Raw genomic sequence first — 12,523 nt, 5'->3', positions numbered from 1 at the left:
ACCCCTGGGCAACCTGTTCTTCCCCCTGGGCCACCTCTTCTCCTGCTTCTCCTCCCTGGGCCACCTCTGCTCCTCCCCGGGCAACCTCGGCTCGTCCCTGGGCAACCTGTTCTTCCCCCTGGGCCACCTCCGATTGTCCCTGGGCAACCTCCAATTGTCCCTGGGCCACCTCGGATCGTCCCTGGGCAACCTCCGATTGTCCCTGGGCAACCTGTTCTTCCCCCTGGGCCACCTCCGATCGTCCCTGGGCAACCTCAGATCGTCCCTGGGCAACCTTGGATTGTCCCTGGGCCACCTCCGATTGTCCCTGGGCAACCTCCGATTGTCCCTGGGCAACCTGTTCTTCCCCCTGGGCAACCTGTTCTTACCCCTGGGCAACCTGTTCTTCCCCCTGGGCCACCTCTGCTCCTCCCCGGGCAACCTCTGCTCCCCCCTGGGCAACCTCTGCTCCTCCCCAGGTCACCTCTACTCTTGCCTGGGCAATCTGTTCTTCCCCCTGGGCAACCTCGGATCGTCCCTGGGCAACCTGTTCTTCCCCCTGGGCAACCTGTTCTTCCCCCTGGGCCACCTCCGATCGTCCCTGGGCAACCTCGGATTGTCCCTGGGCCACCTCCAATCGTCCCTGGGCAACCTCGGATTGTCCCTGGGCAACCTCGGATTGTCCCCGGGCAACCTCAGATCGTCCCCGGGCAACCTCGGATCGTCCCTGGGCAACCTCTGCTCCCCCCTGGGCAACCTGTTCTTCCCCCTGGGCCACCTCTGATTGTCCCTGGGCAACCTCGGATCGTCCCTGGGCCACCTCGGATTGTCCCTGGGCAACCCGTTCTTCCCCCTGGGCAACCTGTTCTTCCCCCTGGGCAACCTGTTCTTCCCCCTGGGCCACCTCCGATCGTCCCTGGGCAACCTCGGATCGTCCCTGGGCCACCTCCAATTGTCCCTGGGCAACCTCGGATTGTCCCTGGGCAACCTCCGATTGTCCCCGGGCAACCTCAGATCGTCCCCGGGCAACCTCGGATCGTCCCTGGGCAACCTCTGCTCCCCCCTGGGCAACCTGTTCTTCCCCCTGGGCCACCTCGGATTGTCCCTGGGCAACCTCGGATTGTCCCTGGGCAACCTGTTCTTCCCCCTGGGCAACCTCCGATTGTCCCTGGGCAACCTCGGATTGTCCCTGGGCCACCTCCGATCGTCCCTGGGCAACCTCGGATTGTCCCTGGGCAACCTGTTCTTCCCCCTGGGCAACCTCGGATTGTCCCTGGGCCACCTCGGATCGTCCCTGGGCCACCTCGGATCATCCCTGGGCAACCTCCGATTGTCCCTGGGCCACCCCCGATCGTCCCTGGGCAACCTCCGATTGTCCCTGGGCAACCTCCGATTGTCCCTGGGCAACCTGTTCTTCCCCCTGGGCCACCTCCGATTGTCCCTGGGCCACCTCGGATTGTCCCTGGGCAACCTCCGATTGTCCCTGGGCAACCTCGGATTGTCCCTGGGCCACCTCGGATTGTCCCTGGGCAACCTGTTCTTCCCCCTGGGCAACCTGTTCTTCCCCCTGGGCCACCTCCGATCGTCCCTGGGCAACCTCGGATCGTCCCTGGGCAACCTGTTCTTACCCCTGGGCAACCTCTGCTCCCCCCTGGGCAACCTGTTCTTCCCCCTGGGCCACCTCTGATCGTCCGCGGGCAACCTGTTCTTCCCCCTGGGCAACCTCGGCTCCTCCCTGGGCAACCTCGGCTCCTCCCTGGGCAACCTGTTCTTCCCCCTGGGCAACCTCAGCTCCTCCCTGGGCAACCTGTTCTTCCCCCTGGGCAACCTGTTCTTCCCCCTGGGCCACCTCCGATCGTCCCTGGGCAACCTCGGCTCCTCCCTGGGCAGCCTGTTCTTCCCCCTGGGCAACCTCGGCTCGTCCCTGGGCAACCTGTTCTTCCCCCTGGGCAACCTCTGCTCCTCCCTGGGCAACCTCTGCTCCTCCCTGGGCCACCTCTGCTCCTCCCTGGGCAACCTCTGCTCCTCCCTGGGCAACCTCTGCTCCTCCCTGGGCCACCTCTTCTCCTGCTCCTCCTCCTCTTTTCCTGCTTTTCCCTCCTCTTCCTCCTCTTCTCCTGCTTTTCCACCTCTTTTCCCCCATTTCCCCCCCTTATCCCTCTTTCCCCCCCTTTTTCTCTCTTCCCCCATTCCCCCCCATTCCCCCCCCATTCCCCCCCCAAATCCCCCATTTCCCCCCCCATTCCCCCCCCAAATCCCCCATTCCCCCCCATTCCCCCCCAAATCCCCCCAAACCCCCATTCCCCATTCACCCCATTCTCCCCCCAAACCCCCATCCCCCCCCATTCCCCCCCAACCCCCCATTCCCCCCCAAACCCCCAATTCCCCCATTCCCCCATTCCCCCATTCCCCCCCCATTCCCCCCCAAACCCCCCTTACCCCCCCATTTCCCCCCATTCCCCCATTCCCCCATTCACCCCATTCCCCCAATTCCCCATTCCCCCCCCTTCTCCCCCCATTCCCCCATTCCCCCCCCATCCCCCCATTCCCCCCATTACCCCCACATTCCCCATTTCCCCCCCCCATTCCCCCAACCCCCCATCCCCCCCATTCCCCCCCTTCCCCCCCTATCCCCCCAACCCCCCATTTCCCCCTCAAACCCCCATTCCCCCATTCCCCCCCATTCCCCACCATTTCCCCCTTTTCCCCCCCCATTCCCCCCCCATTCCCCCCCCCATTCCCCCATTCCCATTCCACCCCATTCCCCCCATTCCCCCAACCCCCAACCCCCATCCCCCCATTCCCCATTCCCCCATTCCCCCCCCATTTCCCCCCATTCCCCCCCCATTTCCCTCCATTTCCCCCATTCCCCATCCCCCCCAATTCCCCCCATTCCCCCCAAATCCCCCCCTTTACCCCTCTTTCCCCCCTTTTCCCCTCTTTACCCCAAATTCTCCCCATTCCCCCCCATTTCCCCATTCCCCCCATCCCCCCAATTCCCCATTTCCCCCATTTCCCCCCCATTTCCCCCCCATCCCCCCATCCCCCCATTTCCCCCCCCATTTCCCCCCTTTCCCCCCATCCCCCCCATCCCCCCATTTCCCCCTCAAACCCCACATCCCCCATTCCCCCCCCATTTCCCCCCATTTCCCCCCATTCCCATTCCCCCATTCCCCCCCATTCCCCCATCCCACCATTCCCCCCTTTCCCCCCCTTTCTCCCCCCATTTCCCCCCAATCCCCCATTCCCCATTCCCCCATTTCCCCCATTTCCCCCCTTTCCCCCCCATTCCCCCCTATTTCCTCCCCATTCCCCCATCCCCCATCCCCCCCATTCCCCCCCCATTCCCCCCTTCCCCCCCATCCCCCCATTCCTCCATTTCCCCCCAAATCCCCCATCCCCCCATTTCCCCATTCCCCATTCCCCATTCCCCCATTTCCCCCCCATTCCCCCCCATTCCACCATCCCCCCATTCCCCCATTTCCCCCATTCCCAATTCCCCCCCATCCCCCCCAATCCCCCATTTCCCCATTTTCCCCCATTTTCCCCCCTTTCCCCCCCATTTCCCCCCTATTTCCTCCCCATTCCCCCCATTCCCCCCCAAACCCCCATTCCCCCATTTCCCCCATTCCCCCATTTCCCCATCCCCCCATCCCCCATTCCCATTTTCCCCCATTTCCCCCCTTTCCCCCCCATTTCCCCCCTATTTCCTCCCCATTCCCCCATCCCCCCCATCCCCCCCATCCCCCCCATCCCCCCATTTCCCCCATTTTCCCCCCATTTCCCCCATTTCCCCCCCATTTCCCCCCATCCCCCCCATCCCCCCCCATTCCCCCATCCCCCATCCCCCCATCCCCCCCATCCCCCCATTCCCCCCATTTCCCCATTTTCCCCATTTTCCCCCATCCCCCCATCCCCCCATTCCCCCCATTTCCCCATTTCCCCCATTTCCCCCCCATTCCCCCATCCCCCCCATTTCCCCCATTCCCCCCATCCCCCCCAAACCCCCATTTTTCCCCCAAACCCCCATTTCCCCCATTTTCCCCCATTCCCCCCATCCCCCCCATTTCCCCATCCCCCCCATCCCCCCCATTCCCCCCATTTCCCCCATTTCCCCATTCCCCCCCATTTTCCCCCCATTTCCCCCCAAATCCCCCCCTTTTACCCCTCTTTTCCCCCCTTTTTCCTCTCTTTTTCCCCAAATTCTCCCCATTCCCCCCCATTTCCCCATTCCCCCCATCCCCCCATTTTCCCCATTTTCCCCATTTTCCCCATTTCCCCCCCATTTTCCCCCCCCATTCCCCCATCCCCCCATCCCCCCATTTCCCCCCAAATCCCCCATCCCCCCATTTCCCCCCCAAATCCCCCATTTCCCCCATTTCCCCCCCATTTTCCCCCATTTCCCCCCCAAATCCCCAAAACCCCCATTTCCCCCCTATTTTTCCCCAAAACCCCCATTTCCCCCCCATTCCCCCATTTCCCCCATTCCCCCCATTCCCCCATCCCCCCATTCCCCCATCCCCCCATTTCCCCCATTTCCCCCCTTTTCTCCCCCCATTTCCCCCATTTCCCCCCATTCCCCCATTTCCTCCCCCATTTCCCCCATTCCCCCCCATTTTCCCCCTTTCCCCCATTTCTCCCCCCTTTTCCCCCCATTTTCCCCCCATTTCCCCATTTCCCCCCATCCCCCCATTCCCCCCCCATTCCCCCCATCCCCCCATTCCCCCCATTTCCCCATTCCCCCATCCCCCCCATTTCCCCATTTTCCCCCCTTTCCCCCCCATTTCCCCCCTATTTCCTCCCCATTCCCCCATCCCCCCCATCCCCCCCATCCCCCCATTTTCCCCCCATTTCCCCCATTTCCCCCCCATTTCCCCCCATCCCCCCCATCCCCCCCATCCCCCCCATTTCCCCATTTTCCCCATTTTCCCCCATTTTCACCCCATTTTTCCCCCCAGCGCCGCCGCGAGCCCGGGGCCGATTCCCCCTCGGACGATTCCGGGAGCTCCTCGGACACTTCGGACGATGAGGAGGAGGGGCCGGACCGGGTGCAGTGCATGCCCTCGTGAGCCCCCCAAAAACCCCCAAAACCCCCCCAAAACCCCCCCAAAACACCCCCAAAACCCCAAAAAACCCAAAAAAAACCCCCCCAAAACCCCAAAAAACCCCAAAACCCCCCCAAAACCCCCCCAACACTTGGAGCTTTGTATTGACCCTTCTCCAGCCCCCCCAAATTCCCCTTTTTTTGGGGGGCTAAAGGGGGATTTTTTACTGCCCCTCCCCCCCCCCAAGGTTTTTTTGGGACCCCTCCCCCACCCCTTGAGCTCTTCAAGCGCCCCCTTTTTGGGGCTGGGGGGGTCCCCCCCTTTTTTCCCCCCTTTTTTCCCCTTTTCCCCCCCCTTTTTTCCCCTTTTTTTCCCCCATTTTTCCTCCTTTTTTCCCTTTTTTCCCCCCTTTTTTCCTTTTTCCCCCTTTTTTTCCCCCCTTTTCCCTCCCCTTTTTCCCCCTTTTTTCCCCCCCTTTTTCCCCTTTTTCCCCCTTTTCCCTCCCATTTTTCTTCCTTTTTTCCCCTTTTTTCCCCTTTTTGTTCCCCTTTTTTCCCCCCTTTTCCCTCCCCTTTTCCCTCCTCTTTTTGTTCCCCCTTTTCCCCCCCTTTTCCCCCCTTTTTTTCCCCCTTTTTTTCCCCCATTTTTCCTCCTTTTTTCCCTTTTTTCCCCCCTTTTTTCCTTTTTCCCCCTTTTTCCCCTTTTTCCCCCTTTTTTTTCCCTTTTCTCCCTCATTTCCCCCTTTTTGGTTCCCCTTTTTGTTCCCCTTTTTTTCCCTTTTTCCCCTCATTTTTCCCCATTTTTTCCCCCCTTTTCTCCCTCATTTTCCCCTTTTTTCCCCCATTTTTCCCCTTTTTCCCCTCATTTTTCCCCCCTTTTTCCCCCTTTTCTCCCCCTTTCTCCCTCATTTTTCTCCCCCCTTTTTTCCCCTTCCCCCCCCCTTTTTTCCCTTTTCTCCCTCATTTTCCCCCTTTTTTGTTCCCCTTTTTGTTCCCCTTTTTGTTCCCCTTTTTGTTCCCCTTTTTTTCCCTTTTTTCCCCTCATTTTTCCCCATTTTTCCCCCTTTTCTCCCCCTTTCTCCCTCATTTCCCCCCCCTTTTTTCCCTTTTTCCCCCCTTTTTTTCCCTTTTCTCCCTCATTTTCCCCCTTTTGGTTCCCCCTTTTTGTTCCCCTTTTTTCCCCTCATTTTTCCCCCTTTTCCCCCTTTTTTTCCCTTTTTCCCCTCATTTTTCCCCATTTTTCCCCCTTTTTTTCCCCTTTTTCCCCCCATTTTTCCCCTTTTTTTTCCCCATTTTTCCCCCTTTTCCCCCCTTTTCTCCCTCATTTCCCCCCCCATTTTTCCCCCTTTTCTCCCCTTTTCTCCCTCATTTTCCCCCACTTTTTTTCCCCTTTTTCCCCTTTTTTCCCTTTTTTTCCCTTTTCTCCCTCATTTTCCCCCTTTTTGTTCCCCTTTTTGTTCCCCTTTTGTTCCCCTTTTTCCCCTCATTTTTCCCCCTTTTCCCCCCTTTTTTCCCCCTTTCTCCCTCATTTTTCCCCCCCTTTTTTTCCCTTTTCTCCCTCATTTTCCCCCTTTTTGTTCCCCCTTTTTGTTCCTCTTTTTTTTCCCTTTTTCCTCTCATTTTTCCCCTTTTTGTTCCCCCTTTTCCCCCCTTTTCTCCCTCATTTTTCCCCCCCTTTTTTTCCCCTTCCCACCCCCTTTTTTCCCTTTTCTCCCTCATTTTCCCCCTTTTTGCTCCCCTTTTTGCTCCCCTTTTTGTTCCCCTTTTTGTTCCCCTTTTTTCCCCCTTTTTCCCTTTTCTCTCTCATTTTCCCCCTTTTTGTTCCCCTTTTTTTCCCTTTTTCTCCTCATTTTTCCCCATTTTTTCCCCCTTTCCCCCCTTTTTTTCCCTTTTCTCCCTCATTTTCCCCCTTTTTGTTCCCCTTTTTGTTCCCCTTTTTTCCCCTTTTTTCCCCTCATTTTTCCCCCTTTTCCCCCCTTTTTTTCCCCTTTTTTTCCCCTTTTTCCCCCCATTTTTCCCCCTTTTTTTCCCCCCTTTTTCCCCCTTTTCTCCCCTATATTCCCCCCCCCTTTTCCCCCCATTTTCCCCCCATTTTTCCCCATTTCCCCCCTTTTTTCCCCCATTTCCGGGGGGCTCCCCTCCCTCTGTACATAGCCGTGATTTGCACTTGGTTTAACCCCTTCCCCTCCAAAAACCCCCCAAAAACCCCCTAAAACCCCCCAAAAAAAACCCCTTTATGACCTCCCCATTTCCTTCCTCGGGGGAAGGGGCTTCGGGGCTGGTGGGGGGGGGGGTTTATTTTGATTTTTTTTTTGGGGTAAAACCCCCAAAATTTCACTGTTTAGAGGCCTAATTTTATATTGTATTAAAAACCAAATGGGAACGGCGAGTTCTCCCTGGCAGAGTTGTAAAAGTTGGGATATATATTATATATAAATGCAATAAAAACCGACTCAAAGAACCCCAGACTCCCCAAAATTTTTACCCCCCACCCCCCCACAACCTTCTCCTTTTTTTTTCCCTTTGGATTTTGTCCCTTTTTGCCCCGATTTTGCCCCAAAAACCCTCGCACAGAGCAGCTTTTTTCCATCTTTATCGATACACAGTCAGCGCGGTCTGGGGGGGGGGGGGGGGGGGAGGGGAGGGGGGAAAATTTGGGGGATTTTGGGGATTTTTGGGGAGGGGGACACACCAAGAGACCCCCCCCCCGAGGGGATTTAGGACCCTCCCCATCCCAGCTTGCCTCCGAACTTGGAGATTTTGAACCAAATCCGGCGTTTTTCACACAAATTCGGGGATATTCCTTGGGGTGGGGGAGGGGAATAAATAAAGGAGGGGGAGGGAAGGGAATTTGGGGTGGGGGAGGGGCGCAGGAATAATTTGGGGAGTGGGGGGGGGGGGGGGAGGGGACACACGAGCCGGTGGCTGCTGCGGGTTTTAGCTTTTATTAAATAAAATATATTAATTAATTAATTAACATTTAATTAACTCTGCTGCCCCTCCCCCCCCCCCCCCCCCGGGTTAGTAACTAAACCTGAACCCCCCAAAATCCCCTCCCCCCCCCCTCCCCTCCCCCTCCCCTCACCCAGTTTGGGGCTCCTCCCTCCCAGTTTGGTACTGGGGGAGGGGGGGGTGGGGCTGGGAGGACCCCCCCCCGTCTAAAAATGGGAATTTTGGGGGGTTTTGCCCCAATTTTGGGGGTTTTTTTCCCAATTTTGGGGGTCACCATTTCCCCCCCCCACTAAAAATGGGAATTTTGGGGGTTTTTCTCCCAATTTTGGGGGGTCACTATTTGCCCCCCCCTCTAAAAATGGGAATTTTTGGGGATTTTCCCCAGAATTTTGGGGGTTTTTCCCAAATTTGGGGTCAACATTTGCCCCCCCCATCCTAAAAATGGGAATTTGGGGGGTTTTCCCCCAATTTTTGGGGTTTTTTCCCAATTTTGGGGTCACCATTTGCCCCCCCTCCTAAAAAAAAAATGGGAATTTTGGGGTTTTTTTCCCCATTTTTGGGGTCACATTTTCCCCTCTCCCCCTCCTAAAAATGGGAATTTTGGGGTTTTTTCCTCAATTTTGGGGTCACCATTTCCCCCCCCATCCTAAAAATGGGAATTTTGGGGTTTTTCCCCCAATTTTTGGGGTTTTTTCCCAATTTTGGGGTCACAATTTGCCCCCTCCCCCTCCTAAAAATGGGAATTTTGGGGGGATTTTCCCCAATTTTGGGGGTCACAATTTACCCCCCCCTCCTAAAAATGGGAATTTTGGGTTTTTTTCCCAGTTTTGGGGTCACCATTTCCCCCCCCCCCCCCATCCTAAAAATGGGAATTTTGGGGTTTTTCCCCCAATTTTTGGGGTTTTTTTCCCCAATTTTGGGGGTCACCATTTGCCCCCCCCTAAAAAAAGGAATTTTGGGGGTTCTGCCCCAATTTTGGGGGGGGTCACCACTTCCTGCCCCCCCTCCCCAAAAAGGGAATTTTGGGGGACTTTTCCCCAATTTTGGGGTCACCATTTGCCCCCCCTAAAAAAAAATGGGAATTTTGGGGTTTTTTCCCCCCATTTTGGGGGGGGGTCACAATTTCCCCCCTCCTAAAAATGGGAATTTTGGGGGGATTTTCCCCAATTTTGGGGTCACCATTTCCCCCGCCCCCATCCTAAAAATGGGAATTTTGGGGGTTTTTCCCCCATTTTGGGGGGGGGTCACAATTTCCCCCCTCCCCCTCCTAAAAATGGGAATTTTGGGGGATTTTTCCCCAATTTTGGGGGTCACAATTTGCCCCCCCTCCTAAGAAAAAAAGGGAATTTTGGGGTTTTTTCCTCAATTTTGGGGTCACCATTTCCACCCCCCATCCTAAAAATGGGAATTTTGGGGTTTTTCCCCCAATTTTTGGGGTTTTTTTCCCCAAATTTGGGGGTCACAATTTGCCCCCCCATCCTAAAAAAAAAAGGGAATTTTGGGGGATTTTCCCAATTTTTGGGGTCACCATTTGCCCCCTCCCCCTCCTAAAAATGGGAATTTTGGGGGGATTTTCCCCAATTTTGGGGTCACCATTCCCCCCCCTCCTAAAAATGGGAATTTTGGGGTTTTTCCCCCAATTTTTGGGGTTTTTTCCCCCCATTTTGGGGGGGGTCACAATTTCCCCCCTCCTAAAAATGGGAATTTTGGGGGGATTTTCCCCAATTTTGGGGTCACCATTTCCCCCCCCCACTAAAACTGGGAATTTTGGGGTTTTTCCCCCATTTTTGGGGTCACAATTTCCCCCCTCCCCCTCCTAAAAATGGGAATTTTGGGGGATTTTTCCCCAATTTTGGGGGTCACAATTTGCCCCCCCTCCTAAAAAAAAAAGGGAATTTTGGGGTCTTTTCCCAAATTTGGGGGTCACCATTTGCCCCCCCTAAAAAAAGGAATTTTGGGGGTTTTCCCCCAATTTTTGGGGTTTTTTCCCAATTTTGGGGGGTCACAGTTTGCCCCCCCAACTAAAAAAAATGGGAATTTTGGGGGATTTTCCCCAGAATTTTGGGTTTTTTTTTCCCAATTTTGGGGGGTCACCATTTCCCCCCCCTCCCCAAAAAGGAAATTTTGGGGTTTTTTGCCCCAATTTTGGGGGGTCCCCCCTTGCTGCCCCCCCCCCCTTTGTCACCTCCTTGTCCCCTCCTGCCGCAGCCCCCTCTGGGGTGGGGGAGGGGGGGGAAATTTTGGGGTCCCCCCCACCCCCCCCCCCCCAAAAAAAGGGGCCGAGGCCTCCCCAGCTCAGCCCCTCCTGCCCCACCCGGGGGGGGGTCCAAGACCCCCCCCCCAAAAATCGGCCCCGACCTCGGCGCCCTCCCGACCTCCCCCGGCTCTCCTGTGCCCCCCCCGCCCCCCCCAAAATTTGGGGGGGGGTCCTGGTGCTTGGGACCCCCCAAAATTGGGGTGGGGGGGGTTCTAAAGTTGGTGACCCCCCCCAAAAGAAAATTGGGGTGGGGGGCATCGGATATTGGTGACCCCCCCCCAAAAAAATTGGGGTGGGGGGTTCTGATGTTTGTGACCCCCCCCAAATTTTGGGGGGGGGTCCTGGTGCTTGGGACCCCCCAAAATTGGGGGGGGGGGGGTCTGATCTTGGTGACCCCCCCAAAATTGGGGTGGGGGGTTTGGATGTTGGTGACCCCCCCAAAAATTGGGGTGGGGGGGTTCTGATGTTGGTGACCCCCCCCCCAAAATTTGGGGGGGGTCCCGGTGCTTGGGACCCCCCAAAATTGGGGTGGGGGGGTTCTAAAGTTGGTGAGACCCCCCCCCCCCCCCAAAAATTGGGCTGGGTCTGATGTTGGTGACCCCCCCCCCCCAAAAAAAATTGGGGTGGGGGGGTTCTGATGTTGGTGATCCCCCAAAAATTGGGGGGGGGGGGTTTGGATGTTGGTGACCCCCCCCCAAAATTTGGGGGGGTCCCGGTGCTTGTGACCCCCCAAAATTGGGGTGGGGGGGTTCTAAAGTTGGTGAGACCCCCCCCCCCCCCCAAAAATTGGGGTGGGTCTGATGTTGGTGACCCCCCCCCCCAAAATTTGGGGGGGGGGGTCCTGGTGCTTGGGACCCCCCAAAATTGGGGTGGGGGGGTTCTAAAGTTGGTGAGACCCCCCAGAAAAAATTGGGGTGGGGGGTTCTGATGTTGGTGACCCCCCCCAAAAATTGGGGTGGGGGGTTTGGATGTTGGTGAACACCCCCCCCAAAATTTGGGGGGGGTCCCGGTGCTTGGCACCCCCCAAAATTGGGGTGGGGGGTTCTGATCTTGGTGACCCCCCCCCCCAAAATTTGGGGTGGGTCTGATGTTGGTGACCCCCCCAAAATTGGGGTGGGGGGCTTCTAAAGTTGGTGAGACGACCCCCCCCCCCAAAAATTGGGGTGGGGGGGTCCCGGTGCTTGGGACCCCCCCCAAATTGGGGTGGGGGGGGGGTTCAGATGTTGGTGACCCCCCCCAAAAATTGAGGTGGGGGTCTCAATGCTTGTGACCCCCCCCCCCCCCAAATTTCCCCCTCCAAACTGGGGGGGTCCCAGTCCCTGTCACTCCCCCCTGCGCCCCCCCCCCAAATTAGGGGGGGGTGGGGGGGTCCTGGTGCTTCTGACCCCCCCCCCCAGAATTTGGGGTGGGGGCGGGGGGGGGGGCTTCAAGTGCCTGTGACCCCCCCAAATTGGGGTGGGGGGGGGGTCCCATTCAACCCCCCCAAATTTAGGGTGGGGGGGTTCCCAATGCCTGTGACCCCCCCAAATTTTACTTGGGGGGGGGGGGGTTCCCAATGCCTGTGACCCCCCCAAATTGGGGTGGGGGGGGTCCCATTAACTTCAACCCCCCCAAATTTAGGGTGGGGGGGTCCCAATGCCTGTGACCCCCCAAATTTAGGGGGGGGGGGGGGGTCCCTATGTTTGTGACCCCCCCAAATTTAGGGTGGGGGGGGGTCCCAACACCTGTGACCCCCCAAATTTAGGGTGGGGGGGTCCCATTAACTTCAACCCCCCCAAATTTAGGGTGGGGGGGGGGTCCCTATACCTGTGACCCCCCAAATTTAGGGTGGGGGGGGGTCCCATTAACTTCAACCCCCCCAAATTTAGGGTGGGGGGGTCCCAATGCCTGTGACCCCCCAAATTTAGGGGGGGGGGGGGGTCCCTATGTTTGTGACCCCCCCAAATTTAGGGTGGGGGGGGGGTCCCAACACCTGTGACCCCCCAAATTTAGGGTGGGGGGGGTCCCATTAACTTCAACCCCCCCAAATTTAGGGTGGGGGGGGGTCCCTATACCTGTGACCCCCCCCAAATTGGGGTGGGGGGGGGTCCCATTCAACCCCCCCAAATTTAGGGTGGGGGGGGGTCCCTATACCTGTGACCCCCCAAATTTTACTGGGGGGGGTTCCCAATACTTTTGACCCCCCCAAATTAGGGTTGGGGGGGAGGGAGGTGGTCCCGTTTTTTATGTGCCCCCCCCCCCAATTCACCCACCCTTGTGGGGGGGGGGTCCCCATCCCTCCCCCCCCTCCC

This window comes from Aphelocoma coerulescens, unplaced genomic scaffold (genome assembly GCF_041296385.1).
Source record: "Aphelocoma coerulescens isolate FSJ_1873_10779 unplaced genomic scaffold, UR_Acoe_1.0 HiC_scaffold_186, whole genome shotgun sequence".
NCBI lineage: Eukaryota > Metazoa > Chordata > Aves > Passeriformes > Corvidae > Aphelocoma > Aphelocoma coerulescens.
Note: the sequence above shows the minus strand (reverse complement) of the source record.